Below are 27,246 nucleotides of genomic sequence, written 5' to 3'. Positions count from 1 at the left end.
TACTTCTACTAGTCTTTAATATTATTAATAGTAATACCGTATTTGCTAATATAGGTACTCTAATTATACTCTCTATCGACTTCTCGGTTACTAAGGTCGTTAAGATCTTCTAGCATTTCTATAGGGTTGCGACCTAGTAATATACTAGCGAGTAACTCTACTTCTACTCGCTTAACCTCTAGATCGTAGACTTTATCCTTAAATAGGTCTTCTATAGGCTTAGGAAGATTAGTGCCTATATAGTTATCCGGATACTTATAAAAGAGCTTATAGGTATCGTAGGCACTAGTCTATATATCGTAGGATATACTCGGATCCTCCTCGTAGGTATATAGTAGGCTAGGATAGTTCGTATTAAACTTATAGTAAAAGAGGACTTTAGTACGGCACTAGTCCTCGTGTATTCTATCTAGACTATCGGGGATAGCACTTAGGTACTTTAATAGAGGCGATTGTCCCTAAGTAACTATTTAACTAGTTGTTAGATTAAAGCGCTTAACTTTCGACTAATCTTCTAGCTTGCGATAATCGAAGTTTTAAACCTTACGTAAGCCCTAGGTAAGCGGTAGATCGAGAAGAGGGTATATCTCTTCGTAAGTAGAGATATTACGTTCTCTAATTATCTTGTTTAGTGTCTTAGCGATAAAAGATCCTATAGGTCGGCTCTCGTTAATTCTTAGTAGCACTTTCTACCTAAGCTCGATTAATAGTTTACTCCGCTTCTCTTACTTAGTATAGTACTTACTAAGATAGTCGACGATAGCGCCTTTATCTATATAGATAGTAATATCGTTATTCGCTCCCTATACTATCTAAATAGTACGTTTATAATTAGTTACACGTATATTATTACGAAGACTATTAAATATCTAATATCGGGGATTTTAAGAACGGGTTACTTCCCTAGTATTAGGATAATTCCTACGTAGGTAGTAGAAACGGTACTAAGTAAGCCTACTATTCTTATCCTTCCGCTAATAGTATTCGTAGCCGCATTTGTAACGCTATATACGATTAAGGTTTATTATAAGATACTATTAAGAGTTAAGAATGTCGCCCTTCTTAGCCTAAAAGGTTATAGGCTTATTAGGCTTAGGCGTAGTTCGTCGAGGCGTAGGGTTAGTAGCCGTAATATACTTGCTCTAAAACTTAGCCTAGTCGTTATAATAGCCCTTATTATATATTATCGGCGGTAGTAGAAGGATCTTACTATCGATTTAGTATTCCTTTAGCTATACTACTCTATAATTATAAGAACTACTATAGGCTTGAAATTTAAACCGATTCTAGTAATTAGTACCGCTAAACTTCTTCGTAATTAACTATATTACGAATATATAGCGGCGGTAGAAGTAGTACGCTATAATTGCCGGGTTCTTACGGATATTGTCTCTACTAGTCTTAACCCGCTAATACTCGTTACCGCTAGATAGAATATTAGGGATATATCGCTAAAGACTCTACTAGTAATTATTAGCTATACTATAAGTTAAGAAGAGACGTAGACAACTAATAGCCTTAACGTAGTTTTCTAGCTTATTTGTCTTACTAACCTAGTACGCGCGAGTACCGCGAAGACTATTACCGTATCGAATAATATTCGTAAGTAGACCCCGGGATTCCTCGTTATTCGAAGTTAGAGCCGCCTTAAGCCCCTCGATAGTAATCTCTTTATATTAAGGATTCTACTATATAATATAGTCTACTTTCTTACGTAACTGCTTTCTTATAAGAGTGTTTAAGCTAACGTATCGAAATCGCGGATATTAGGGCTAAAGAGGCTATACGTAATTAGTATATAATTAGGCCGAGTAAAGCTAGGGTCTCGATGCCTTAGGTAGGGCTTAGCGCTTAGTATTAGGCTAACTCTCCTACCTTCTTCCCTCTCCTCCTAGATCCTTATCGAATACTACTATACCTACTACTACCCTATCTACCTACTAATATAACCCTTCTTATATAGTATTCGATCTACCTTTTAAGGGTAGTAGCTAGATAGTCCTTATTTTAAGCTTTTAGCGGTATAGCTACGAAAACTATCGATTTAACTATATTACGCCTAAAGAACGGGACCTATACGTACTATTCTACTAAAACAACCGTACTAATTATTAAGCAAGGCCTTCTATACGGCCTATTATACTAAGTTAATCGCATTAGGCCGATACCTACTAATTCCGCTACATCCGTACTATAAGGGGCTATAATATATTATTAGTGCTACCCCTTATTAGAATAGCCGGCTTATTACGAAACAATAATAATAACAACCGCGTTACCGTAGTAGCGCTAGCAATAACAACACTAGTAGTATAGAGCCTATTAATAAAGAGCCTATAGTTCTAGGTAATAATCTAGAATTGCCTATTAACGACATTCTTAATAATATTGTTAATCGACGATATAGCTAACTAGCCTTTAGCCTACAACTAGTAGGAAGGCTTTAAGAAGCTACTTAAAACAGGCTTACTACCCTACGTTAAGAGCAGTAGCTAAAGGATAACCTCCTCGAGCTCCGTCGCCTTTAGGAAGCCCCGACAACTACTACTAAACTAATAGTAGGACCTTCCTTACTATTAGTCTAGAAGAAGGATACTAAGCTTAAGGACTATACCGTATTTAACGGCTCTAGTTGCAAGCAGTACAATGATTATATACGTAACTATAAGCTTAACTAGCGAAATGCACCTAGGGCTCTTCTAGACGACTATTTATTAGTTGTCTACGCTATATAGTACATTAATAGCGACCTAAAACCTACCTAGGATAACTATTTTAACTCCCTCGATAATTAAACCGCTATTTAGTAGCAAACCTATAAAACTATTATACTAGACACCCTTAGAAACCCTATACTAAGGTAATAATATACTTAGGACTAGTATCTTCGAGCTAAACAAAAGACTAATTAATCGGCTCGCTTATTTAAGGCCTATTTAAAGACCCTCGAGGACGACCTTCTAGCTAAGACTAATTCTATATAGATCTCGGAAATACGCCTAAAACTTAGGTAGGAACTTATCCTCGAATTAGACCGTCGCCGTATATTCGAACAAGCTAATCTAATACGCATTTAATTTATAGTCGAAGTAGAAATAGCTAAACGAGCTATCTAGCTCTAGTAACGACTAGAATCGAGGATCCGACTAGCTAGTACTAACCGTAGTAACCGTAGTGCCCGCGGAGGAAACTAAGGTTCTTACTAGAATAATAATGCTAATAATAGGAATAGTAATAACGACCGTAGAAGAAGCCGTAGCTATCGGCTATATAGAGCAGGCCGCGATAGGGGCCGTAGAAGGGGCTCGTATCCCTATAGTACTAACCGCTCTACTAATAGCAACAATAGCTACGGCAATGTTCTAACCGGATTGAAGTGCTTTAACTATAATAGTACTAGCTATCTCCTAGGCTAATATAACAAACCTAAGGACTAGGCCCGTATTAACCGTACTTCCGCTAAGTATAGAAGGTACCTTTTAGTAGCTAACGCTACCCTTATAGGCTAACCTTCGAAAAAAGAATAAGCGCCGTACTAACTATTAGCCTCGTACGGCGTAAGACTATCGACATTATACTAGCTATTATACGCGCCTGCCTCGTATAGGATACGCATAGTACTAATTATAAGACTAAGGTTATACTAGATCTAGGAAATTCAGTTAGTACCCTTATTAACTACCGCGTAGCTAATCAATTAGACCTCTAATAGTTAGAAAGGACTAATATGCCTATCCTTGCTTAGTTTAATAACGCTCGGCACTTAACCTATAGAGCCTACTATATTCCTATAGTTCTAAAAGACGACCTCGGCAATAAGCGTTTGTTAGACTTTACTACCTATATAGTAGATATAGACAACCTTCTATCTGATATTGTTATTAGCAACCCTATCCTTAAGCACTACGCCGTAGCTATAGACCTAGGCAGCTAATAGTAGCGATTTAGAATCGCTAGGAAAGAGGACATTAAATACATTAATATTAGCGAGTGCCCTAACGATATTAGGGTCCTGTTTATTAGTAACCTAATACTAGCCTCCGCCTTAGCTAATCCGACTACTAATCTTCTCGGTAGAGATAACGATAAACCTATGCCCCCTAATAGTATAGACCCTAATTAGCTTGCTCGTATACCGTAGCCTGTTCGAGAAACCTATATTAATATATTCAAACACTACCTAGCATCGACATTGCCTATATTTAAAGAGACTAACTATAAGATGAATACTATAGAGGGCAAGGAGGTCCCTTTTAGGCTACTCTATAACCTTAGTTAGCGAGAGCTTGCTATATTGCGTAAATATCTAGATAAAAACCTAGCTAATAGTCGAATTCAGTATAGTAACAGCCCTACTAGTACACTAATCCTATTTGTTCTAAAGAAGGATAGTAGCCTACGCCTATATATTAACTACCGTAGACTTAACGCTATAACTATTAAGGACCGCTGTCCCCTACCGCTTATTAATAAGACCCTCGATCGCCTATCTAGCGCCTATTTCTATACTATATTAGACATTAAGGATGCGTACCATCGTATCTATATTCGTAACCATTATAGCTATTTTAAGCACTTAGTTATACTATTTAGGCTAGCTAACGCCCCTATAACATTCTAGTCCTATATTAATCGGGCCCTATTAGGTCTATTAGACTACCTCTATATAGTTTACCTAGACGATATCCTAGTTTATATACACTTACCTAATATTACGGAATACTAGGCTATAGTCCGTAAGGTACTCGATCGCTTAAGAACCTATAGCTTGTATTACAAGCCTTCTAAATGTAACTTTGCTATAAAGGAGGTGTCCTTCCTTAGCTTCCTCGTATTAACTAATAGCGTTAAGGCCGACCCTAACCGCATCCGGACTATTACCGAAAAGCCTATTCCTACGTTAATTAAGGAGCTATAGTCGTTCCTAGGTTTTACTAACTTTTACCGTCGCTTTATTAAGGGCTATTCGAGGTATATAATACTGCTAACCGAGCTTACTAAGACTAAGGCCAATTCTTACAAGGAATTTAAATAGACTAATAGAATACAAGCCGCTTTTAACGGTTTAAAGCAACGCTTTTCTAAAGTCCCCTTATTATACTATTTCGTACTAAGTAAACAGATCCGTATTAAGACTAACGCTCTATAGTTCGCTATATTAGCTATTATGTTATAGCAATGAGATAACGATAATTACTAGTATCCGATTGCCTTCTTTTTACGAAAGATAATCGATATAGAGCGTCGTTACGAGACCTATAAGTAAGAGCTCTTAGTAATCGTAGAAGCCTTTAAGGACTAGCGCTACTATCTCGATAGTACTTAGTATACAATTTAGGTCTATACAGACTATAACAACCTACGTAGTATTACTAAGGTTATAAGGGTTATAGGTCGATAGGCTAGATAGGCCGTCTACCTCGCTAGGTTCGATTTTAATATATTATACTAGCTAGGCGTAAGCAACCCTACCGATAGCCTATCGAGGCGACCTAATTATACTAGCGAGACTTAGTATATTAATTTATTGTTTCTAACCCTATAGTATAAGATTGCTATAGCCCGTATTATTAATAAATAAGCGTAGGATAAGCGGACTTCCGGACCCCGCGGCGGTAACAAATACTATAGCAGAGTTGTCGTTCTTCTAGTATACGTTAAAAGAAAGGACGTAGATCGCTCGAGCTATAATAACTCGATTAAAGACATCGCTATCTATAGTAACAGCCTATATAGCGATAGTACTATAGAAGAGGTTATAGTAGTTCCGGCTACTAGTACTATTAGATATATATAATACGTACCTCGTTCGATAGCGAGGGTACTATTAAATAACCTTACAAATAGGGATAGTTAATCGTTTATAGATAAGCTATTACGGGCTTAGTAGAGGGACGCCTTTGCTATTAAACGTATTAATAGGCTTATAAGTAGGCGAACGACTCGATCTAGTAAGAGTAATAGTTAGTCGATCGACGGCAAAGGTTACTTAAAGTTTAAGGGTATATACTATATCCCCGCTAAACAATCGATTAGATAAGAGCTTTTAAAGCGACACTATAATAGTAAGCTTGCTAGTTACTATAGTATAGAGAGGTCGTACGAGCTACTATCGCGTATATACTACTAGCCGAATAGTAAACGGTATATAAAAGAATACGTATAGACCTGCGTAGTATACTAGCGTATTAAAGCACTAAAGCACTTGCTATTTAGCGAGTTGTCTTTACTTCCTGTTCCTAGGAAGCTATTCGTAGAGCTTATTATAGATTTTATTATAGGCCGTCCTTCTACTAAGCGTAGGAGTAGCAAGGATGTATATAATACTATCCTTATTATAGTAGATCGATTTACTAAAGGCGCTTAATATATCCCGGCGCGGAAGGATTAGACTGCTATTAATATAGCAGAAGCGCTATAGAACAACATTTTCTATATCTATTAGGAAACCCCTAAGGGGATAGTATCTAATTGTAGATCGATACTAATATCGTACTATTAGAGCGAAATATACCTATAGCTAAGACTAAAGCATCGGCTATTAATAGCCTTCTATCTATAGACTAACAGACAAATAGAGAGGCAAAATGCTACCTTATAGTAGTACCTACGTAGCTATATTAATAAGAACCCTAAAGACTAGGTTAACCTCCTATAGCCTATAGAATTTGTATATAACAAGAGTGTACACTTATTAACTAAGGTTTCGCTATATATAGCTATAATAGGCCAAAACGCTACTTTACTATAAGACCTACTAACGCTCGAGGCCGAGCGTAAGGAAAGGGAAGCGCGTTAAGTACTAGAGACACTAGCGGCAATAGAACGTATCTAGAAGATGCGAGGAATCTATACTAAGATAGCTAAGAAGCTAACAAAGGCTTAAGAGTACTAAAAGACCTACTACGATAAGCGCTATATACTAATAACCTTTAAATAAGGCGATATAGTTATACTTAGTACAAAGAACCTCCGCATCCGTAAACACCTATTACCTAATAGCAAAACAAGGCCTAAGCTCGCACTAAGATATATTAGCCTATTCCGTATTCGAGAGGCTAAGGGTATATAGGCCTACTAGTTGTAGCTTCCTCCTTATTATACTATCTATAATACCTTCTATATATCCCTCTTTAAACTATACTATTAGCGCGAAGGCGATAAAGCGCCTACTAAGTTAGAAGAAGTTTTAGCCGATAGTAAAGAGCTATAGTCTATAGAGCGTATACTAAAGTATCGGACTAGACAAGGCAAGAAGGAGTACCTATTAAGATAGTAAGGCTATTTACCTAAATAGGACTCGTAGGAAGCTAAAGGCTCCTTTAAGGATATAGCTAAGTTATTAGACGGGTATTAGACTAGTATAAAGAACAAGAAGAAGGCTAAGGGCCTATAATATTACTAGAAAGGCCTAGGATTAATACTACCCCTAGGGTGCTATTAGCTAACTAATTAGAGGCGAGCAATTATTAGTAAAGATAAGACTATACTACTATAGTAAACGCGTACCGAGTGTCTATAAGCGCGCTATAACGTATTAACTAATCGCCTGCCTCTTTTAAAGATCCTACCTCTTTACTAGCGTAATAAGGCCCTTCTCTTAGTATTTAGGTGTTACGGTTACTCGCGACAGATCGTTAAGTGACTTCTTATCACGTGCAAGCCGAGGCTTCTTTAGAGAGGCTAACATAAGCGGGAGGCAGAGACAGAATAATTAGTACAAAGGTAATTCTAATTAGTAAGTAGGTAACATAAGTTGAACGCCTCGAGCTATAAGGGCATTCCGGCGTTCCTAAATACAAAGGAGACATCTTGTCTGTAGTCGTAAGCGACGTAAGCGACGCTATCGCTCTCGACCGCTCCTGTCGCTCCTAGTAAGATAGAGCGACAGCTTAGCCTACTAGTCTTAGCGTCGCTCTAAGATCATGTAAGGACTCTAACTAATCAGATCCGTAACACTATCCCCCTCCTTAAGCGGGATAGTCCCTTATTCCGGAACTTTCTAATTCTAACTTCTTTGCTATACCAAAGTTATTAAAGGACTTGTCTTCTCGTTAGCGTAAGGAAAATATCGTAAATAACATCCTTGCCGACTGCCTCGAAATGCCGATCCGCTGCTTTTATTACGAATAGGCCGATAAATCCTACAAAGTCGATCTCCGTTCCGGTCGCTGCTCCGAGTGCGCCCTATACGGCTAGTCCTGTAATATGCAAGTTACTCGTATAGAGTATAAAAAAATCCGGAAGGCGCGCCTAAAGATAGCTAAAGATCTCGAAGCGGCCGAAGAGGAGGAGGACCTTCTTACGCGGAAGCTTTTCGAGTATCGCGTAAAGGTCCGTCGCTTACGTAAGTCGCTACGTATAAAGGAAGATCGGGAGGTATAAGCTCTTAAGGCAGAGGAAGCCTCTATTTAATAGGCGGAGGAGCTCGAAAGAGAGCTAGGCTCTTTGCCTATAGAGCCGATAATATTCTCGTTGCCTACTAACGAGCCGTTTCCCCTAGATAGCCGATTATAGATATCGCCTTATAACTGGAGTCGTCTAGATAGGACGTCCTAGCCTACCTCTAAAATTCCTAGTAGGAGTGCCGAGAGTCTAGTATCCTAAAGGTATATATTTTCAATGTTTCCTATCTATTTTATCTTCTAGCTAGTTGGTCTAGTAGTATAATTCTTAGCTATAAAAGACATAGTTGCTAGGTACGCTATTAGAGTCCCCGCTCCTCGAGCTATACTGCCCTAGGTCGTTAAGAACTCTAAGGCGCTATAATCGATAGGGTCTAAGAGGTCGTAGGTTCAATTCCTATACTAGTTATTTCTTTTTTGTTCGGTTTTGAAATTTTTTGATTATCTGCTAACAGTTCTGTAGGTTTTCTTTTAGTTCCTAGGTGTTTTCTAAATATGGGTATCCTTTCCATTTGATAAGGTATTTCTAACCTTGCTAATCTAGGATCTTTTCGACTTTAAACTCATTTTCTTCCTTAGGTTAGAAGTGAAATGTTTCTTGATACGGTGTTTCGGCGTCTGCAGGTTCTAGTATAGAGATATAGAATACTAGGTGGATTTTCGCGTCGTCCGGTAGTTTAAGTCGGTAATTAACTAGTCCTTTAGGCTCATCAATTAGAAATGGCCCGACTTTAACGTAGTCTAGTTTCTTAGTCGATCTCCGGGTTTTTAGATTCTTTATTAGGAGGTAGACCTTATCCCCCTTTTTTAGCTAAGGTGCCATTTTTCGTTTAGCATTATATAGTCCCGTAATCTTTTCTTAAGACTCGGCAATTGCCCTTTACAATTCTTTATACACCTGCTTTAAGTCTTCTAAAGCGACTATCGCTTTATCCGCGTATAGATGCTGTAAATACTATTCCCCGAATAGCTGCGGATGTTTCCCAAAATTAGCGAAGAATAGTGTCTCTTTCGTAGTCTTAGATTGTTAGTTGTTTAGTGCAAGTTGTACTATAGGCAATAGCGATGCCTAATTGTTTTGTGCGTAATTAACGTAGTGCCGTAAGTATACCTCTAAGGCCTAATTCTTAACTTCCGTTTAGCCGTCTATCTATAGATAGTATGCCGTTAATAGCTTATACTTAATTCCAAGCGTCGCTATAAGCGTCTTCTAGTAGTTTGACGTAAAGAGCTTGTCTCTATCCGTAATATAGGTCTTTAGAAATCCGTAGTATCGTACAAGTCTATCTAGTACGAGGTATCCGAGTTGCTCTGCCGTACTTGCTTCGTTAGCAGGAATGAAGTATACGTATTTCGTAAGCCTATCGACTATAACAAGTATTATATCGTAGCTATGTCCTGTAACCGGATCCTTAGACTTCGGTAGTTTCGTAATAAAGTCTATTGTAACCTCGTCCTATAGTTTATCTAGTAGCGTCCTAAATTGGATATGTCTATATCTAGCGTGTCTATCAGCCTTGTTACGCTAACATTGTAGACATTTCTTAATATATTCTAGAACTCGTTGTCGCATGTGTAGGAATCCGAAGCTTCGCTTAACTAGTTCTATTGTTTTTGAAACTCTAGGGTGTCCATTTTCTAGTCCGTCGTAGTATTGTCGTATACACTCCGTAACTCGTTCCTTAGGTACTTAGTATTTCCCGTATTCGATTGGAAACTGTTCTTCTGTATCCTAAAGAACTCGTATAATATAGTTGAATTCTTTTGTGTTAGTACTAAGGCTTCCGTCTTGGTTTGCTTTTAATATCTGCTGCTATACTAGTTCGTAACCCTCTATATAGTCGCTACGGCGGCTTAGTGCGTCGGCTCGTCCGTTCTCGCGTCCTAGGGTATAGCGGATTTCGAACTTGTACTGCCCTAGTAGCTCCGACTAGCGGGCCTATCTTCGGGTTAGTACTTTAGTCGTAGTGAAGTAAGTTAGATTCTTATAATTAGAAAGAATCGTAAGACTTAGTGCTCCTTCCGCGTATACTCGCTAGTATTACAGTAATGCAACTATTGCAAGTAGCTCCTTATTATAGATATCGTAGTTCTGTTCCGCGGGTGACATCTTTCTCGAGTAATAGGCTACCGGGTGTCGTTTCCCGTTATGCTCCTATATAAGGCATGCTCCTATAGCCCTATCCGACGCGTCTATTTCTATCTAGACCGCCTTACTCCCATCGAATAATCGTAGCGTTAGCGTAGAAACGCATTGCTTCTTTAGCTGCCTAAACGCTTCGTCTTCCTTCGTGCTCTAGTTCTATTTCTTGTCTTTCTTTGTAAGCTCCGTAAGGGGTGCCGCTGTCTTAGAATAGCCCTCGATGAATTTCCTGTTATAGTTAGCTAATCCTAGGAATGATTGTACGTCTTTAACGCATATAGGCGTTGGCCATTCCTATATTAACTTGGTTTTTTCTAGATCGATCCTGATTCCTATAGTGCTAATAATAAATCCTAGGAATTTAACTTCCTTCTTATAGAATTCGCATTTCTTAGGTGTAGTCTTAAATCCTACTTGAGTAAATCGTTCAAAGACGTCCTACACTATTCGTATATAGTCCGCGAGAGCTCCTTTAGTATAGACTAAGATATCGTCTATATATGCGATAACGTATATATCTAGAAGGTCTCGGAGGACTTCGTTTATAAGGTCTTAACATAACGCTAGGGCATTTGTAAGTCCTATAGGTATAACTAAGAATTCGTAAAGCCTATATCTTGTTCGGAATGCTGTCATCTATTCGTATCTAGCTACTATACGTATTGCATAAAACGTATCGCGTAGGTCAATCTTCGTATACTAGTCTGATCTAGTTAATCGGTCTTGCATTTCTTCGATGTTCGGTAGTGGGTACCGATTCTTAATTGTAATGTCGTTAAGTCGTCTAAAATCGACTACTAGCCGTCCTTCGTCTAATCCGGCTTTCGGAACGAACATTACTAGTAAGGCTGCCGAGGATGTCGACTTCCGTATCTAGCCTTTTTCTAATTTCTCTTTTAGCTACTTGTCTAGGGTTTTGAGCTCTTTCTTAGACATTGCGTATAAGGGTCCCTATAGAGGCTCTTTCCTAGGCTGTAAGTGTATTTTATAATCCTATAGTTAGTGTTTAGGTAAGGCTGCCTTGCCTCTCTCCTCTTTAAAGAGTCGCTTCTACTTACTATACTCTTTAGGAATGTCTAGGTCCGAGATTCTAGTTTCATTCTTCGATAGTATATAACTTCTATCCTTCCCGTAATTATTGTTATAACCCTCCTAACCTAACGGTAGTATCGATCCGGGTTGAATATAGTTCTCCGTAATTCCTATCGACGCAAACGTTTTACGAATCGCCCTACGTTTATCAATCTTATCTGCCTACGAACGCTGCCGCTATATAGGTTGAATGCCGATTATATAGTCGCATTCCTTAAATGTAAGTACTCCTTTTCTCTAGTCTACGACTAGGTTATGCTTTCTTAACTAAGGTATACCTAATACAATGTTATAACTAGCTATGTTAGTAACATCTAAGACAATCTCCTCGTAGTGCTATTAGATAGCTAGTAGTAACGGTATCGTTTCTCGTTCTACACTAGGTAGCGGTAACCTATCTACTGCTATGAGTTTATACGCTCCTTCTCTTCTGCTTCGGGTTGCGATCCCTCGGCTTTTAACGAATAATTCGGAGGCAAAGTTCCCGCTCGCTCCGGAATCTATTAATATACTCGTCGGGTACCCGTTAACGATAACTTTTATGCGGAAGACTGCTATTAATGCTTAAGCGCTTTCGGTATTAAGGAACTCTCTTAGAACGCTCTAATCTAGAGAGTTAGTCCGTTTCCCGACTAATTAGTAGCCTAACGTTGTTCTAACTAGTTACGGATCCGTAGTCCTACCGTTCGTGCTTCTTCGGCATATAATTTTTCCTCGAGGGTATCGTTGCATATATCTTGTCCCTACGCTGCTATAGCCTTTCGGTATTACTAATTTAATCGCTAGACCGTCTAACGCATATCTTAAGTAATAATCGTCCTTTCGTCGGGTAGGACGTATCCGTAGGGCGTAATTATACTTCCTATCGGTACTCGCTCCGTAATGAAGTTATAGTACGCATAGTCTATAGGTATCCGGGGGTGATTCTAGAATTTTGCCCGTAAGCTTATCTAGAAATAATTAAATTAGATAGGATCGACCCTCCGTTGTCCGTTAACCTTTAGAAACATTTCCTCGTATTTGCGTACTAGATATAAGGCGATTGTTCGCGCTACTATAGGTGCATCTATTGTGAATATAAGGATCGTATCGTCGTTAATCCCGAATTCGTCTTTACTTTCTTTATTCGTAGTTTCTTCCTCGGTATCTAGACTTCCTTCTAAATCTTCTTGCTGTTCCTCCTCTTACTAAGGGGACTCCGGTACTTCTAGGATAGCTCCTAACTCCTCCCCGGGAGGGAATAAAGCTTCCGGATCTCGGTTTTCTTTATCGTCGGCATCTAAGCAAGATTCATTAATCGTTTCTTCTTCTAACTAGGATTTCGCATCTTCTCGTACGAGTCGCCTAATCTAAGGGAAAAATCCTACTTCTACTTTAGTAGAATAATAAATTTAGCATTAGTCGTCGTAATAGAATCTCTAGTAAAGGGTTCTATATACGGGTTCTTGTCGTCGTGCTATTATACAGATTTGTCGTAGCTCTTTCTTTACGACCTCTACGTAGGTCCTCGGCGCGTTATTAATAGAGTATAGCTCTACTACTATTCGGTAGCCTTCTCTACCCGAGTCCTTTCGTTGTATTATATTGAACTGTTCGCGTCGCACTATATTCTTGCCGCGGCAGTTCCGTGCTATATAGCCTTCCTTGCTATACGTATAGCAAGTCAATCTTCCTACTTTCTTAGGCGAACTCTTGCCTTTTCTTCCTTTAATTGCTCGACCCTTCTAGGTAGCGTCTAGCTCTATTGGTTGCGTACCGTAGTAGTTGTTCCCTTTTGGTTTATCGTAGGTACTATAGTTTCGTCTATTATCGTATCTAGGAGTATAACTAGCTTTTCTAGAAGTCTTAGAATCGTAACGTCGTTCTAAAGCTCGTTCGTAGAGCCTATCGTCGAGATCGATCGTAACCTTAACTAATGTTCCTATATTATCTATTTTTCTACCGTCGCGTATAAGCTCGTCTTTAACGTTGTTCTTAAGACCTCGCCGATACATTGTTATAAGAGCTTCGTCGTCCTAATCCGTAAGTTAGGCGTATTCCTAAAATTTAGCGGCGTAATCGGCATATAACCCCTTCTAAGTTAAATGTTAGATAACCCTAACTGCGGTAGCAACTTCGTTAGAAGATCTAAAGACCTTCTTTATCGCACGCTTAAGATTTTCGTAGCTTGCGAAGATTCTATCCGAATTGTCGGTCCCGTTACTATCTAGATAGGTCCTAAGAAATAGTTTAACCTAATACTGAGCCCTGCCTCGTATAAACGTCGTTGCGAAGACTAGCTTTAAGTTATCTTAAACCTAGTTGAATATGAAATACATATCTATCTAGCTAACCTAGGTATCGAACTTGTCTCGGTCGCCGTAATAAAAGTCTAGCTTTCCGATCTTAAGAGAATCGTTTCCGGTATAGGTTCCTAGTGCATTACTAGCACTAGAGGTAGTACGTCGAGTACTGCCTGTCTCGCTAGGGGCGGGAGTTCCCCTTCCGACTTGTAATAAGGCACTTATCCTAAGGGCGTTCAAAGTGTTACGGTTACTCGCGACAGATCGTTAAGTGACTTCTTATTACGTGCAAGCCGAGGCTTCTTTAGAGAGGCTAATACAAGCGGGAGGTAGAGATAGAATAATTGGTACAAAGGTAATTCTAATTAGTGAGTAGGTAACATAAGTTGAACGCCTCGAGCTATAAGGGCATTCCGGCGTTCCTAAATACAAAGGAGACATCTTGTCTATAGTCGTAAGCGACGTAAGCGACGCTGTCGCTCTCGACCGCTCCTATCGCTCCTAGTAAGATAGAGCGACAGCTCAGCCTACTAGTCTTGGCGTCGCTCTAAGATTATATAAGGACTCTAACCAATCAGATCCGTAACATTAGGTCCCTCTCTTGTTTCTTTATTCTATCGAAGTCTCGAGGCCTAGGCGATCGGCGAGGACGTCGCGCGCGCGCGGATAATAATAGTAATAATAATAGCGTCGCGCTACGAGCTAGTAATAGTTAGAGGACGGCGCGGCTATATTAGTAACGGTATTACGGAGTGTGTTACTAGTTAAAGCGTTACTAGTCGAAGACGGAAATTAGAAGTAAGGTAAAGTTAGCGCTAAGCCGGCTAGCGCCGCTATTATTAATATTATTTGCTATTATCGCTATACCTACGAGGGCTAACTTACCTATACTACTGCCTAAGGCCGGGAAACGCTATACTAACTAGGCTAAAAAGAAGTCGTTCGAAGGGCTTAAGGCTTAAAAGATTGAGCGATTAATAGACTAACTAAGGGCAACAATATAGAGCTAAGCTAGCTAGGGTCGATCTTGCGGATAATAGGTTACTCCTCGATCTTTCTAACCCTTTAAGCGAGGCGAACCTTAACTATTATACTTATAATAGCCTTTACCTATAGAAACTAGACGAACTATATTTTAAAAAGATAAGATTAATTAACAATTAAAGGCTACTAAACCTAACTAATTAGGGTAGGCGAAACTACGAATAATAATAGCTCTCGTAATAATAAGAACAACCCCTCGGAGCGGACATTTCTAGGTCTTTTAGAGTAGACGTAAAGAACTTAGAACGATATTACTTAGAACGGAGGCAGTGCTATAATACCTCGTACGCCTACCTATTATAGTAGGGAAGTCGCGCCTATATTATAATTAGTCGATAGCCCTTAATTCTTATAGATATATATTACTTTACTTTATTATATACAAGGATAGCGTAGTTAGAGTTAGACATTATATTAGAAGGTAAGGTTTAATATAGTTATATAATTAGGTAGTTAAGTGTTTAATTTAGCGCGGCTAAGTAGCTTATTAGATTACTAAGTTAGTAGTAATAGAGGGCTAGATTAGAATATAGAAAGGCTACGAGGGCGCGGCCTTTAGAAGGGAAGCGTATATTAGGGCTAAAGAGGCTATACGTAATTAGTATATAATTAGGCCGAGTAAAGCTAGGGTCTCGATACCTTAGGTAGGGCTTAGCGCTTAGCATTAGGCTAACTCTCCTACCTTCCTCCCTCTTCTTCTAGATTCTTATCGAATACTACTATACCTACTACTACCCTATCTACCTACTAATATAACCCTTCTTATAGCGGATATAACGCAAATAGGTAGTAGCGAGGTCTAGTACTATTATCCTACTTAATAAGGTACTTAAGATAGTTATTGTACGATATACCGCGCTAACGAACCTTAACTAACTCTCTAGATCCCTATAGAAATAGCGTCGGGAATACTCTCGATATAAGACGCTCGGTCTTATTAAACTTATATAAAGGTACTAGATCGAACGGTAGTATTATAAGCTAGGTCTAGTTAGCTACTATATCTTCGTCCCTAGACGTATCTATCTAAGAACGCTATATTCGGCGCTCTATAGCTTCTCGTCGTATACGGTCGTTACGCTAGCGTCGCTAAATATCCTACTTATTAAGCAAGTCTTAAATCTGCTCTCGCTAGCCTTATAGAATATATACTTAGGGAAGCGCCGACTCTTCTAGATAGTTAGTAAAGTTGTTTTCGGTATCTTCTACGATAGTAGGGTTAGCGTTGTCTATAGCTAAAGCTTATTTTACGTCTTAGGGTAGAGGAGGTAGTAGAAGCTATACTTTATCGTATTCCTTAATATTTATACGATAAAGAATAGACTCTCCTTCTTAACTATCGGGTAGCTAAGATAGCCGGTCCTAGTCGATAGTTATACTAGTATAATCTAGAGAGTTAGCAATTAAGTATTTAAGCTAAACCTTTACTACCTATCTATTAAAGGACGAAAACTAATACTACTACTACTACTAGCAGTAATAGTATAGGCTACCGAGGGTAACATAACCTATAGCAATATAGGTAGCTATGTTTAGTATAATAGGATAACAAGACAGTTGCTTAGGCTAATAACTAGAGCCCTGCAATATAGGCATTATAGAAGTGCAATATAAACAATGTGCTATACGAGGTTAGTGCTCTATCTATAATATAGAAGGAGGCCTCTTATATAGGCTCAAAACTTAGCCTAGGTATGTAGGGCCGGTTACTAGCTAATATCCCTCCCTTTCTTCGTGTCTAACTAGATACGCTTCACATTGCGCGCTTAAAACAAACAAACAGTTATATAGGGTACCTTAGGCATCTCAGCTAAGGCTATTTTTTAGAAACTCCGCAATAATACCCCCGGGGTAGCATTGTTACTAGATTCTATTAATATGCAAAAACAACTTCCTAAACAACTAATCTACTACGCTGTCTTACTGCTGCTTTAATGCACCGTAATCCTTACTAGTAATAACCTTATTAGCTAGTCGATTCTCCTAAACTCCTCCGTAGGTATTAAAGCTATTAGTACTAAAGTACTCTACCTCGAAGTAAGCTTAATTAACGAGGAGGTTAGTAGCCTTGTCCTATATAGACTTCTCCTACTCGCGTAGATAGTCCTTAAGCTCCTCTTTACTAAACTAGAGGATTTGTTTAACTTCGTTCTAAATAACGTAACTTAACTAAGGAATTCTGCCGACTAGGGTATCGGAAATGTAACTAAGGCCTTCGACTAAGATAGCGGTAGGGAAGGCGAACGGTACGAAGGTGTTAGAACCTAGAAGGGCGGTTAGATTACGGTGCGCCTTAGCAACCTTAGCGACGGTTAAGTTATCGTAGCCCTTAATCTTAGTACCGTCGATAATACGAGAGTAGCCTAGGTCGATTAATATATAGTCGCTCTCGGGCTTTAGATTACTATACGGAAGGTATAGTATCTAAATAGAGACTTCGCATTCCTTTAGAGGGTTAAGGATCTACTAAGCTACCTCGCCTTCGTTAGGCTAACCGTCGAACATATAGCCGAGGTCGTCGTTAGTAAGGTGCTTGTTAGTAAGCTTACTAATCTTGTTTAGTAGAACTAGGCTACGGGTATTAAGCTTCTTAACCTAGTTCTCGAAGACCTCTAGTTCGTATATGCCCTCGATAATAGTTAAATAGGCGGTCTTATCTTTAGATATAAGAGAAACCTTAATACGTAGATAGCTAGTACCCTTACTAGCTACGAGCTTAACTATATCTTGTCTAAGACGAGAAGTCTCCTTAGTAGGGCAGTTCTTATAACCGCTATTACCTACCTTAAAGTACTTAGTAGGCTTAGGGACGGAAATAAGCTCGTATACGTAATTAGGTCGAAGGGCAACGGCTAAGAGCTATAAGGCGGGATACTAACGGACGATTTAGTTGCTTACTTTATAGGTTTAAAGGGCATTACGGCCTTCCTACTTAGACTTAGGCAGTTTACGCATATGCTAAAAGAATATGCGAAACTCCTCCTATATTAGGTCGACGATAAGAGGAAGGTACGCTCTACGAGGCGACTATATCTAACCGAAGACCCGAGGGAAGATAGTATTACTAGTCTAACGAAAGCGGTCGAAGGAGGTGCCTTAGCCGAGAATGCTAGTAATTAACTTATACCGACGCTTAGTTAGCGTAAGATCGCGAGTAATAGTACTAGTAGGGTTAAATACGTAGAGTCCTAGAGAGGTCGGGGCAGTAGTAGGACGTCTCGCGACTAATCTTTAATAGGCGACCGACGAGGACACTCGCCTTAGCACTAGTATAGAGACTATAGACCTTAGCAGCCTTCTTAATATAGTTAGTATATATAGTAAACCGCTCTTTACCTAGCTTACTAAGGTCGTCGAGCTATTAATAGATAGATAGAGCGGTAGGAGCTTTGCCTATAGAGGCCTTAGGAACTATATCGATTTCGGTAATAAGATACGCAATAGTATCGCCCTTATAGGAACTATAGATATTCTTAGTTAATAGGATCGGCGAGAGGCCTCTATCTCTACGCTCGCTAAAGGAGCCTTCGGAGGAGACATCTTCTAGTAGTATATCTAGTATATTAACATCCGAGTTACTATAGTTAGTACTATAGTTAGTACTATAGTCGGTACTAGAAGGAGTGCTATACTTCTTAGTAGCCTTACGGAGGGCCTAGCGAGTATACAATGCCTTCTTACGCGCTACTTCGGCCTTAGCGCGCTCGTCGTAAACTTCTTAAGGGACCTTACGGTTACAGGTCGAGCGACGATCTTTAGCCTACATTTCTATAGCGAGCGTAAGACTAGTAGCCGTATTAGCCTCCGTTTCTAGGCGAAGAGCCTTACGTTTAAGGACATTAACGATAGGAGCCTCTTATAGCTATTGAATCCTGAATATTAAGGATTTAGAGGTCGTATTTAGATTCACTAATGAATGTTAGTAAATATTCATATTCAATTTATATTCAAATAGCTAAATCAGCGACAGCGAGGTTAGTAGTGACGATTAGGGTTAAGAAGGAGGGTGTTCTTAGTAGTCTAGTTCTACTCGTACAACTCGTCGTTATCTTTAGCTTCTATACTCAATTGCGGCATATCTAATAGCAAGTTAGCAACCCTATTACGGTGCTAGTGCTTACTGCACTCGCTTATGCGTATATTGTTGCCACTAAGAGATGCTCGGTCCTATGAAACCGTACGCCTACTGCTGCTAAACGTGCGCTCTAGGTCTGCGGATATAACGTAGGCTAACAGTACGTCGATTGCTAGTTGTAAGAGCGTTAGATAGGCTGTCCGTTGTATAGGCAGGCACTACTATTCAAGTGGACTTATATAGATTGGTTGGCCTCGCTTGTCTATACTAACCTGTAGCAATTTAATAGGCGTAGCGGCAATAAAGGACTCGAAGGGGTTAATATTAGTCGTAAGCACGTCGTTCTCGAGCTGTTATTGCTACGCCTATATGTCTGTTATATAATCCGTAGCTTCTATAGTAGCAGCAGCGGTAGTTAATACTAAAGCAGGCTTATAGCGAGTCCTGTATTTAGACTACAAGGCTCTTGCACGTGCCAGACCGTTAATAAACCACTAATCCTTCTTGTTGCTACTAGACTAACGTTTGCGGAGCTAGGCCTTACGGCGAGTCGGGTATAGCAATATAGCAGTCACGTAGATACCGCTCTCGTCGATAAGCCGGTAGTACTTGTCGAACAGGTACTAAGAGACATAGATTGCCTTTATTATAGCCTCTCGATGAGTATGCTGCTTCTTAGCACGCTTATAATAAGTAAGCAACTATTCTATAGTCTCTTAAAAGCGGTCGAATATAGCGTCGTAGCCTTGTAGGCGCTGTGTAGCCTCTTTAAACGGTGTAAGGAATGCACGTATCTCTTTAAGAACAAGCTAGTCTGCTTCGGTTAATTAGTACTTATTGAGCTTAGGCGTACTAACAAATAAGGCGTTAAGAATAGGCCTTGTTTGAATGGCCTCTTCGATTATTAGCAACTAGCCGTTCTAGCGAGTCTCTCCTAGTGGCTTTAGACAGGTAGAGGGCAGCTTTAGCTATGCCTTTGCTAATTCCTTAAAGGCATTGTATAGATCGTTCTCTCGGTATAGGAGCTTAGTCAATTTGTAGAGACGTTGTAGTACAGATTGCTTAGCAAAGCACTCTACGTCGAGATCCAACCACCTAGAGATAGAGATCTTATCGCTGTCGCTCTCCGGTTGCTCGTTAAATAGCACTTGCTATGCTTAAAGTGCCCTTTAGTCAGCTAGCTCTACTGCTTCCGTAGAATTGGCAAATATAAAGGCTTGTATTACGAGGTTAATAATATAGCTAAAGCAGCGTAGACGGCGGCTCTGTTTAGTCTAGTAGACATAGCCCTTGTTGCACATATAGACCTGTATAGTATCGCAGAGTGTGTTGTTGTTAGAAGCGTTGTTAGCAGTTATCTAGCTAAGCTTGTAAGAGATGCTAAAGGTCTCAAAGTACGAGATTAATAGCTAAGTAAGAAACTAGCTAGTATGAGAACTACGCTCTAGTAGTAGTAGATCAATTAGCACTTGGCTTAACTTGCTATGCTTATTAACATACTAGTAGTTAATGGCTTGGAAGTGCTTATAGCTATGCTAAGCTTTCTAGGTGTCAGTGCTAATATAGAGACAGCTAAGGGCGTTAAGGAGCCCGAATTTAACCCTCTCTCGCTAGTTCTCGAAGTTGTACTATACTCGTACTATTAATAAGGTATGTAACTTTAATAGAGCCTTGTCTACGTATGGATTGATTGCTAATACTATCTCTTTAAAGGCCTTTAAAATAAGAGCTAAATAAGGAACACTACAGGCTATAGCAAAGCGAGCTATTGCCTACCTAAATTTGTCGGTATTCGCTTCTACTATATTCCTTAGAATAGTAGCCGCACGCCGTACCTCGTTGCCCTCGCTCTCTGCCTATATCTTCGCAATATCAATACGCCCTTATAATAGTAGAATATCTCTTTCTAGATACACATTAATGCTATGTATCTTTAGGAGGTGTTCGATAGCGTTGCTAGACACTAATTTCTATGCTCTTAGACCCTTAGCTAGGCAGTGCTTGCAATAGAAGAACTTCTACCTATAGCTGTTTCGAATAGGCTCTCTATCGATTGGATCTCGTATATGCGACTATAGTAGTAGATCTGCCTTATTCTTCGCGATAGATAGCTTCTTCTGCTAAGCAAGTGTCGGTAGTGTTAGCTTTAGTATAGGTGTTAGAGTTAGTAGGAATGTAGAAGAAGAAGAGGTCGATTTCTAGGTAGCTTAAGACTAGTCTAGAGTCGGATTTGGTACTAGATCGTCTACGCTGTCCGTACGCTTGCGTTTTCTTAGTTTCTAGCTTTCCCGTTCGTATTCTTAGGTATTTAGGTAATTTTCGAGCGCTCGTTAAGTCGGTATTCGTATCTCGCGGGTCTTTATTATAAGGAAGAAGATGTTAGAGTTATAATTAGAATCGTAAAGATTGAAAATTTGACTTCGGAGGCTAAGCGGCCCGCTTCGGTAAAGCTCCGAAATGCGGGTTAGCGCGTCTCGAAATGGCTTAGCGCGACCCTTATAACGCAAACCTAATCGATTGAATACAGGTACGGGCAACTAGAATACTAAAGATAATCGACTTATTCTATACTTAATCTACGACAACAACCTCACTGCCGCTATTCTAACCCTCGCTATCGATTAGGCGGTATAATACCTTATCGATACGATACTTAAAGTATATCTATCGCTACGAACACTACCGTTTCCGCCCGAGAAAGCACTCTTCTAAGCAGAGGTACGGTTTCCTACCGATTTTGAAGTACTAACGAGAACCTACGGGCAATATACGCTTCCCTTTCCGATCTATGCCTTTATATACCTTCCGAAGACCTTCCGCTATACGCTCTTAATATTCTCCGGCCCTTTGAACCACCTCCGGCGCACGCCTAAGAATCTTCGTAGTTTTCCGAGTAACCCGTCGAAACGGTAGCTATAGGCTATCTCTATCCGCCTTTCCAATTAGGGTCTCGAAGTCGCTCCATTCTATATAGTTAACAAAGGACACACAGTCCTGTTTAGCCTAATAGTCGCCTAGCTAATTAGTAGAAGCAAGAGGTAGATACGGTAATATAAACTCCTTTAAGAGTAGGTTGAGGAAGTGCCCTTATAGAGCCTAAAAGGCTTGTATCTCGACCTAACTAGTACTACTACTCGGAGGTGATAGCGGTAGTAATAGCGGTAGTAATAGTGATATAATCTCATCTTGTAAGTCTACTAGTAACTCGGCAACCTGCTAGAATAAGCGATAATTCTATATCTAGTTCTATCTACATACCTCTAAACGATCTATCCTCTTGGTTAATAAAAAGGACACGGTTTTTACTAGGAAAACACTGCTATTTCGCATGCCGGAAGAGATCTATGTACGCCGCAGTACAACCGTCGAAACCCCGACTAAATCTATAAATATTCGAATATTTACTCACCTCGTATTCAGATTTATATTCAATATTGAATATGAATATGAATTGAATTAGATTCAGGATTCAACAGCTATAGAGCCTCTTAACCTTTAATAATAAAACCTATACTATTAATACGATAGCCTTTCTCTTTTAGTAGATCCTTAGTAGTTTGTACGTTAAGATCGACCTAGACAATCGCATCGTTATACCGCTTCTAGTAGGCTGTCGTAAAGTCGTTAAGCGTAAAGGACAAGTTAAGTAACTGCTTGCCTACCTTCTTACTAGCGGTAGATATACGATAGATTATAGTACGGGAAAGGTGCTCGGCGCCTTAGCGACAGACCTTATACTTATTAACGAACGAAGAGACCTGCTTAGTACGCTCTTATCTACCGTAGGCGAAGTTAATAAGGCTCTTAGGAAGACTGCTTAGTCCTCCCTAGTATTCGAAGGCCTAATCGAGGGTCTTAAAGCGTAAGCGAATCTAGGTACCGGCTATCTCGAGGCTATAGACGATAGGAAAGGCTTATTAAATATCTATATCGTTAAGAACGTCGCGCTTAAAGACACGCTTACCGATAGACTAACGTAGGTTGTTTATACCGTACGCAACTAAGATAGTAGCCTTCTTAATATTCCTATTAATAATACGTAATAGGGTGCGAGCGTTCTCGATCTTCTTTTAAGGATCTTCGAGGGCGGTAACGATCTAAAAGTAGTGCTCGAGACTAGTTGCAGCAGCTAAGGCGCTATCGGATAGGGCTTCGATCTAGACTAGGGCGGCTAGGCTTAGGTTAATAGGGGCGGGTAAGTCGTTACTACTACTAGCGCCTAGCGGATTCGGGGCGCCGGAAGACATAGTCGACCGAAGCGGAAGTAGGTTTGAAACGAGTTTGCAAAACGTGTTCGTTACTTAATAATAATAATTAAAGGGTCTAGATAGAGGGGGGTTTAGTTAGGCGGTAGCGAGTTAGTTAGTAATCGAGTAGAAAAAGGAGCTTAGGAAGCTCGCTTTAAATATAGTACGAAGGTAACGTAGTCCGTATATCCCGCGCTAGTAAAGCAAACGGATAACAGCTATATATAAAACCTAAAAGTAAAGCTATATACGAGACTTCTTAATTATTAGGGTAGGCTAAAGTTTGACAATCGATCTAGCTAATTGCTAGTAGCGACTACGCGCCTTTATTAACCTTTAGCTATCGTAGATTCTTACGTACTCGAAATATAACTAGTTAGTTCGAGTCCTTAGTAGAAAACTATAGTAGTAAAGCTAGTAGGACTAATAACACCCCTAGGGTAGTATTAGCTTTTCCTAGAGATGCTCGGTAATAAGGAGCAAGTCGCCTAGGCCTAGCGCAGCTAACTCGCTAGTGCGTTAGCCTATAGTACTACCGTTATAGATGTAGTATTACCTTTTATATTAGCAAGTACGTAAAGGTAGTCTATACGTTTACCTTCTTCCTTCTTCCTTCTTCTAAACGCTAAGCTTAATAGCCTAAGGTCCCTATTCTTAGAGGCTATAGGCCTAGGTTGCTATATCTATCTAAGAGCTAGGAAGGGAGAGGGATCCTCCCTTTCTTAGTGTCCTACGTAACTAGTACTAATTAGGGCAGGAACATCCTCTAGTAGAGTATCTTGTTATCGTTGTTACTTAAGGGTAGTCGCTACAGTCCCGCAATCTAGAGGGAAGTAGTCCTAGAAGGGTAGAGGGTTAGGTTCGGCTATTTTCCTAATACTACCCCCGGGGTATTATTAGGAAAACACGCCTCGTATAGTTCTATCTAAGGAAACAAGAGTAAAGGAATAAAGTTATAGCAACATCTCGAAGGCTAAAGAGCAAAACAATAGACAAAGTAAAAGCAAAAGAGGGCAATAACTATAAGCATTAATACCGTAGGAATAAGCAGTAAGGACTAAAGCTATAGGGCGGCACTATATTAATAGCGCGGAGAAGGCAAGGAAAACAACGTAGTAGAGGTAGGGAAAGACAAGCAATTATTTAGTCTCGGGATCTAGCTATAATTCTAGGCGGTCTTCGTCGCTAGACTAGTCGAGCTCCTCCTCGGAGTTAGAGTTAGATAGCTAGAAGTCTAGTTTACTATCGGAATTAATATCGGAAATGCTCTACGCGCAATTAATACGTATATAACCCTCCCTTTGTTTATAAGTCATTCCTAATAGCTTACTAAGACGTATCTAGGGATGCGTATAGTTGTTAGGTAGAATAGGATCTATAATCGCGGTAGGATCCTCCTCTCGATAGGCATCTAAGGTCGGTAGAGAGTCTATAGAGGCATTAACTTCCTCCTCGGTTAGGGGAGGGCGGGTAGGCTCTCTTAATTCGACGATCTTCTTTAGGTTAGCCCGGGGGTACGAGTGCTTTAAGATAGCACTATTAAGTTCCTAAAGACGGTATATAGAACTATCGTAAAGGACCTCCTATACTCTATAAGGCCCTTTCTATTTAAAGGCTAACTTGTAGGAGTAACTATATTCTAGCTCCGACCGGTATAGGAGAACTATATCGCTAACCTTTAGAGGCTCCTAATCAATAGCATTATAGTTATTAAAATACTGCTTAGCCTCTTTACGAAGGCGCCGTTATCGAGTAAGACCCTCTTAAGAAGTCGCAGTTATATCCTTAAGAGCCTTAGCCCGTAGGGTAAGAAGATCTACCCTAGTGCGAACAGACCCCTAATCGTAAACGCTATACGTGCGATAGGACAACTTAATAGGAAGAACGGCGTCCCTCCTAATTATAAGCTCTGCTAGCGTAAGTCTAGTCGTATCGATAATAGTAGTTCGATCCGCCTAGAGAAGGGCTAGGACCCGGGTAGAGATAGGAACCGACCTGTCCCCTTTATTAGTTATCTTAGATAAGGCATCAATTAAAGACCGATAGCTACGTTTAATAATAGTATTCGACTAGGGATAGTACGGGGAGATACGAACGTTTTTCGCCCTATACGAAACAAGTAGTACTTAAACTTCTTTAGCTATATTATTCGTAGCGTTGTCTAAGATAATCTCGTAAGGTGTTCCCTAGCGGCAAAACAGATCTTTAAATAGGAAGGTAGCTATATTACGAGCATTAATAGCGCCGTAGCCCTTATAGAAATAATAGGCCTCCGGCTATCGAGAAAGACCCTCTCGAATAATATACAAGCTATTATTGCGACTAAGATAGACCCTATCGCTATACTATCGCTCTCCGACTAATTAGGTAGTAGGAATACGCAGCTCTCCTAGACGTTAGTAGCTATTCCTAAAATTGCACTTAGGACAGCTCTTATAGTAGCGGGAGACATTAGCCTATACGCCGTCCTACTAGTAGCGCCGACGAAGGATATCGAAGGTGCCCTCCGCCGCCCGGTAGCCGAGCTTATCGTAAACGGAACGAAGGATCTCTTATCGGGCTACTAGGTCGTTAATAATACGCTAGAGAGGTATATTAACTATCGCTTATTGCTAAAGGATTCGATCTTTAACTAGGAATCGTCGAGATAGCGAATAACCCGATAGTATTAACTCTTTAATAGGCTAGGCGCTTTCTTCGTATAGGTTAGGAAGTAGGCGATATAATAGGAGTCGTCGGAGTAGACCCTATTAAGGATATTATCCCTCTCTAGTTTATCCGCCTTAGCTTTAGCCTAGTCGTTATCGTTAGTAGTAGGGTTCTCGTCGGGCTAGTTACTAGGTTAGTCGCTAGGTTAGTCGTCGGTAGCAGGCCTAGTAATCGCTAGTATAGCATTAATATTAGAGGTAGCGAAGAAAGTGCCGTTAATTACCGCATCGATATCCTCTTCTTCTATTATCTCGGCGATGTCCTCTTCTATAGCGGGCCTTCTAGAAAGGCTATCCGGTCTAGTATGCTTCTTACTAGGAACGTAGAAGACGTCGAAGTTAAACAAATAGATCTAGGTAACCTACCGAGCTATCGTAGAGTTTAGTAGGTCGGAGGCTATACGGTTAAGCTAATAGACTAGCGTCTAAGCATCGATTTCTAAGCGAAAGAATACACTAAAGAGCTATAGTCGGAACTTCTTTAGGGCCTTATAGACTCTAAGGCATTCCCGCTTGCTAGTATCGTACCGGGCCTCGATCGGTTTCTATAGCCCTAAGTCGTATCGGATAGGATAATACAAGGATAGCTCCTTACGGTTATACTATATTAGTATCTCGCTATAGCCTTCCCCGCTCGAGTCGATAGTAACAATTATTAAACCCGCACCCTCTAAGTAGTAATTAGACGTAAGTGTAGGTACGCTAACGAGTACTCTAGTTACCTTATCCTTAGCCGCTTAGTATACGGGGGTCTATTCGAACTTAGTATCCTTCTTAAGTAAGGCGTATAAAGGCTTGCATACTAATACAAAGTTCTCGACCTAGATACGGAAGTAGGAGACTACTCTAAGCTAGGTCCGGACATCCTTTTAATAGGTAGGATCCGGCTAGGACACTATCTTTAGGACCCGTATATTATTAGGATAGCGGCTGTTTTTATCGGTTACAAACCCGACAATATTTATCCGTTTATATAGGAGCTAAAGCTTCTCCCTATATACCGTTAGATTAGCTCGCTCTAGGTCGTAGAGGACGCTATCGAGGTTCTAGATATATTCGAGAAAGAACCTACGGATACTAGGCTCTACTTCTTTATTATCGTACCTAGTTTTAGGGCCTTTAACACCGATATCGTCGAGGAAAGGTATCGCTATATAGGAGAGATAGGCCGCGAGGACTTAGTTTATAATACGAACGAACTAGGCTACGGAGTTAGTTGCCCCTTAGGGAAGGGTAGTTTGTCTATATAG

This window comes from Pseudocercospora fijiensis, assembly GCF_000340215.1.
Source record: "Pseudocercospora fijiensis CIRAD86 unplaced genomic scaffold MYCFIscaffold_13, whole genome shotgun sequence".
NCBI classification, from domain to species: Eukaryota; Fungi; Ascomycota; class Dothideomycetes; order Mycosphaerellales; family Mycosphaerellaceae; genus Pseudocercospora; species Pseudocercospora fijiensis.
The sequence above is the reverse complement of the archived record's forward strand: the minus strand, read 5'-3'. Positions refer to the sequence as shown.